This window comes from Euprymna scolopes, chromosome 10, assembly GCF_053919585.1.
Source record: "Euprymna scolopes isolate OS-2025 chromosome 10, ASM5391958v1, whole genome shotgun sequence".
NCBI classification, from domain to species: domain Eukaryota; kingdom Metazoa; phylum Mollusca; class Cephalopoda; order Sepiida; family Sepiolidae; genus Euprymna; species Euprymna scolopes.
The window spans coordinates 1,060,658-1,066,928 of NC_136491.1; positions in this window are offsets into that span (position 1 = coordinate 1,060,658).

Below are 6,271 nucleotides of genomic sequence, written 5' to 3' on the forward strand. Positions count from 1 at the left end.
TCTCCACACAAAACACTTTTGCATCACTTTAATGTCTTCTTACAAACAATTAAATAAAGAGATAAAACTATTAAATCTTATGCCTATAATATTACTTCTAATGTTGATGAAAATCAGTTGCATGATTTTGATTCTAGCAAGTGTCGAAAATTTAAGACTTGAAAAATCTTAAGAAATTGAAATTCAAGGAATCTCCTTTAATTGATGTCTAATGACTATGAATCTAATTTAATGCAAATCTGGAATATTTGAATTTTCAAATGTGAGGTTTTGCCCACTAAAACCTTATAAAAAATTTCAAAGTGAAATTGGGAAAATATTAATTGACGTCTATTACCTATTCTTAAAATTTGTATAAAAATTGGATTTATTTGAATTTTCACTAAGGGCTTCCATCCCTTTTCATCCCCTTTGCATAAAACTAAATTTAGCCCATATTACTCACCCTTTCGCCTAGCAGCTATGTTCCAAGATTATGTTCCATAATGATCAGTTAATTAGTGAATCCTGTACATACAAATATATAAACACAAATGTAACTTTATAGAAATAGAGATATGTTTATTGATTCAAATGCTTCAAGTTAAATGTGGTTAAAAAAACAACAAAACTATACTATTCCTGGGCAAGACCGTACATCCTTGCTAGTTGTAGGTAAAATGATTTTTCACAAAAAAATGCAAGTACTTTGTAGATCGCTTTCGCTTAACCTGTAAAATCTGATCTAGCTATTTTCTCAGTCAGGCTTGATGCTACTTTATTGGGGCTGATTCATTTTCATGCTTTTCTCAAATTTGTTGCCTCCAAAATAAAATAAAATAAAGCAAAATAAGTCGTGTATAGGGGAGGTAACTCTTAAATGTAAAATTTTTGTATTTTTATAATATACAACTTATAGTACCTGGCCATTTCTCATAAAGAAAACAAATATTAATTATTTGATACTTTGTTAAATACACAAGTTTTGCAGTAACAAATCAATCAAGCTCTATAAACAATCTTTTTATTGGCTGTTTTGACAATTTTATGAAATACCAATTTTGTAAGTAGACATCTTCAATTTAAGGCCAGGTTAAAAAAAAAAAAAAAAGCAAAGAGGAAGTTAATATCAGATAAACTTTATGAACTGAATTCCCATTCTTGCTTCTCACATTTTGATGTAGTTTTCATCGCTTATTTTATAAACAACAAATGTACTGTGATTTTGGATGTTATCTACTGATATGTTAGTTTTTTTTTCTAGACCCAGCTGTTCATTTCTTAAATTATTGGGACCAAATATTATGGTTCCTTTGTGCTACCAAACCAAAAGAAAACATGATTTTTTTAATGCGCCTCTCTTATATGAAAGAATCACAGACTGCTGTGCTTACAAATTATTCAATGACTCAGAATATTTTTTTCATGTGATTTCATAAAAAAAAATTCAAGATCAATTCATTTCTATGCATTCATGTTCAAATGTGAATTTAATTTTTTGTCCTTCTTCTGTTTTCACTGTGAAAAAGTCCAGTTGAGATGAAAATGAAATTTGTTTTTAATTCCAACTGAATTTCGACAATATTAAAACTAGCGATGTTCATCCAATATTGCCATGTCTAGAGGTTGCTGGTTAAAAGGTTTTTAAGAAAACATAATTTTATACATAGGCATGTTTACAATTTTTGCATTTAAAGAAAAGTTTAAAAAACATTTGGGTGCTAATGCACTTACTGATCCGCGCTATTTTTTAAGTCATATTTCCAAGTTTAATTTAAGTTTTATGTTTTTTTTTATTCAATTGTAAGGTTAAAGTACAAAATAGGTACAAAACACCCTCCCCTCCCCATGTTAAGAATGGCTTTTTAAATAATAATAATGTTATTTCAGCACGGATCAATAAGTGCATGAGTACCAACATTTGTAATATGAGGTCAAGTCAAAAAAGAAAAAATAACTTCAGGCAAATAAAAGCAAATTATATTCAATCTTAAAAAATGAATAAAATAATTATTGAATATGTAAACCATTGACGGAATTTTGGGTTCGATCCGTTTTTCATGGTAACAAAAATGAAAGAAAAAAAGGGGAGAAACAGAAGACCATAAAGCCGCTTTGGTAGGCTTTATGTGTACAAATACGGGGTAAATTCTTGTATTATGGAAGATTTCCTTTCTGAAGGAAACTTCGGTTGAATAATCTTTCAAGTTCCTAGAACAAAGAGAGAATTTTCTTTCGAGGGGCAATATTCTGCTCATCTCGTCGGCAAAATTAATTTTTGTTCTTTACAGAAAAAAACTCCTCAACACACGGCGGTTTCCTTCGTTAATCCTTTGAGAATAATAATTTACTAGTTGTAAAACTCTTGTTTTCCTTTTAATAACTGGTATTAATTTTCCAGTTGTAAGACCTTGTTGTCTTTTAATAACTGCGAATAAAATAACGTTAACAGTTTAGTACTTCCCAATGGAGTTCTAAACAAACGTCTTTCTCCAAAGGAGGAGAGAAAAAAACCGTAAGAATTTAACATCAAAAATCCTTTTTTGACGGAGCTAAAGTTAGCTTCCTTCTTGGCCGACTAGGTTCGAACTGATGAAAACGGGCAAAAGCCCTTTCCTCGTCCTCCAGAGAGTAGGAGTGTAGCCGACTGCTAGAAAGGGAACTATAACGATGATGATGATGTGACCTGCAAAGGCTGGTCAGGGAGTGCGTTCCTTTCCCCAAATGCTGAGATGTTGAATGTGTGTAAATAAAAAAATAAATAAAGATTATTTCTTTATTAAAAATTTCAACACCATCTTCGCTGAAATATTCTTTGTTTCATTTTATTTTTGTTTTCTGAAATGAAGAAAGTCTATTTCAGAAAAAATAATTTTTGTGTAGAAATTTGCTATTATTTTGTCGGGAGGAATGAAGAAGAGTTGAATAAAGAAAAGGGTCGCTGCATGGATATTTATTCTTTTGGCTTTGTGTCACATGAAGAAAAACCTGTTACCATTGTTGGATTATAAGTACAAACTTCATCTACAATTTAAATCAAACTTTGAACACAACTGGTTTGGTCGAAAAAGAATTGCATTGACATAAACATAAAGATATGATAAAATGTCAATAATAATAATGAATAATAATTGTCTGTATTTTTGTTCTGTATTTTTCAAAACAGAGAATCAGCAACTATGTCCCAGAACCTAGCTGGAGTCCGAACACGGTACCCCTGTAATAATAATAAAGGGTTGGGTTCGAGACTCCTAACAAACGGTTCCCCAGTTCGATACAAAACACCTGATGAAGGCCGGAGGGCAAAACGGCCGAAACGTTGTGACTATAAAAGCCAAGATGAGGAAGTCAGTCCGACAATCTCAATAAAATAAAAAATAATAATGAATAATAAAGAAAATGTTACAGTTGTTGAAGAGAAGTTTGTGGCTGTAAATTTTGCAGAGCTTTTAACTTTTTCTGGAAGAGGTGAAATTCCATCTAAACTAATGATATGACTCAAAACGATAGACACCAAAAAAAAGTTTAACAGAATTAATCATGACATGGCAATGCTGTAAATGTAAAAGAGAAGACACAGATGTATGTAATGTTCCTTCAGTGAAGAGCTACAGACTTTAAAATATTAATATCATTGTATACAAAATCTGTCATGCACAACTAATTTTATTGTTGTTTTATGAAATGAAGAAAATCTATTCAAAAAAATGATTTCATTTCTTTATGCTCAAATATATTTCAATTATTTTATAGTCCTAATTAATATTTTGCTGCTTAAATATATTTCAGTTATTTTAATAGACATAATCAGTATTTTGGTGCTTAAATATATTTCAGTTATTTTAATAGACATAATCAGTATTTTGGTGCTTAAATATATTTCAATCATTTTACAGACATTATCAATATTTTTCTGCTACTGACTGCTGATGAAAACAAAGAAAAAATTTCAATGATGTCTATAGATTATGTTTGTTTGTTTTTTTTTTTAAATTAAAAGCTCAACAATTTTTTTTAGGATTTTATTTTTTTATTTTTAAACCAATACATCACACAGTATATCTACAGATCCTATATATATATATATATATATATATATATATATATATATATATATACACACACACACACACATATGTATACTAGCAGTTCATCCCGGCTTTGCTTGGGCCCTATGTACTGTGCATAACTTGCCCTCCGTGAGAATACACTTTATGTAAGATTTCAAATGTTTAGACCAAAATTTGTCTGAGTAATTTCGTAGAGACTGCAGAGGTAAATTTTTTAACTTTGAACTCAATTTTGAACCCCTTAACATTTATTGTTTTCGTCTCAAATCAAAATACAAAGTTTTACCCATGTCCAAGTTACCTATATCTAAAATTTCAAGTCTTTAGACCCAAAATTGTTGGAGGAATTTGGTAGAGTCTGCAAAGATCAACTCTTTCAACTTTGATCTCTTGTCAGCCAAATTTTCGCCCCAAAACTGATTAAAATGCTTGCTGCATATCTAAATACCCATTATGTGTAAATTTAAAATGTTTGGACCCAAAATTGGCTGAATAGTTTGCTAGACATCGCAAAGGTCAAATCTTTTGAACTTTGACCACTTGGCCACTCAAATTTTGGATCCAAACCGATTAAAAAGCTTGCCCTATCTCTGAATACCCTTTAGGTAAAATTTCAAATGTTTAGACCAGAAATTGGCTGAGTAATTTGGTAGAGACCGCAGAGGTCAATTTTTTTTAAACTTTGACCCCAATTTTGACCCTTTAACATTTATTGTTTTGGAGCTCAAATCAAATTAAAAAGTTTGATCCATGTCCAAGTAACCTACATTTAAAATTTCAAGTGTTTAGACCCAAAATTGGCAGAGGAGTTTGGTAGAGTTTTCAAAGGTCAAATCATTGAACTTTAACCCCTTGACAACCAAATTTCTGGCCGAAAACCGATTAAAAAGATTTTCCCAAATCTCAATACATCTTATGTCAAATCTCGAGTTTGTAGACCGAAAATAGACAGTTATTTGGTAGGGAAATGTACACAGACACACACCCACACACATTTTCACTTTTATAGATATATATCGATAAATGTATATATATACTAGCAGACTGTCCGGCATTGTTAAGTAGCTTAAATATGATATTTTGATTAATGCAGATTTCATATTTATTATATCATATTGAACCCAATGTATATAGTAATGATTTAAAAAGTTAAGAAAAAAAATGAATCATGCACCACCACCGAGAATCAAAACAAAAACGTTTAGCTTATGATTTACTTTTTCCTTTGGTGTTAATGCCTGAGCTATGAAAACATGCTTGTTGCGAGGCTAAAAATTAAAGCATGAACCAATAGCTATTACGTTATGCATGCATATTCGTAATGCCGTCATTTGACCTTCACCTGGCATTTGACCTTCACCCGTCATTTGACCTTCACCTGGCATTTGACCTTCACCTGGCAAATTCCATTTTTTAATTTTCAAGCTTTTGCACCAGTTTTCCCCACCTAAAACCAAAATATAAAGTTCTGCACCGAAAAGATTAATAGGGAATTAATTTTTTTTTTTTACATAGGCGTCACCACTTATCAAGGCCGATAGGCCACTCAAGGATAAGGGTTAAAGAGTGTAGAGTAGTCAAAAGGACAATATAGTAATCGATAGTAATGGAAGTTCGGTAAATTTGCTAACTTAAGTGGAACAGCTCATCAGAAACTTGTTCACGTTGGACTTGAAGACAACCATATTATAGACAGCTGGAAAGCAGGAAAACGGAAGACAATTCCACAGGCGTGCAGTTCTAAGAAAGAAGCTTTGATCATGGAATCTATGTTTAGGTTTAGGCACAGATAAAGAGTGTGTAAAATTATTGATAGTGTTTTTTAGCTAGACGAGTGTTTCTTGTGAAAGTTTGGCGAGGGGGGACCATAGATTGAAGCTCAGTCGAACACTTTCCATGAAAATAACGATAAAGCAGAGACAAACTCACAACATCCCTTCTGTGAGATAGAGGTTGCAGCGAAGAGAAAAGGACATCTCCCACCAGGCCACGAAGTCTATTTTGAACTCTATCAAGGCACGACAAGTCTTTTCTAGCAGCTCCTGCCCAGATGTGGCAACAGTATTCCATCCTTGGACGTATCTGGCTCTTATATAGATAGAGAATTACATCAGCAGTGAGATATCTACTGGATCGATAGAAGGATCCGACCATTTTTCCAGCGGCCTTGGCAACAGATTTGATGTACGTATTCCATTTAAGATCAGGAGTAAAGGTCAAGC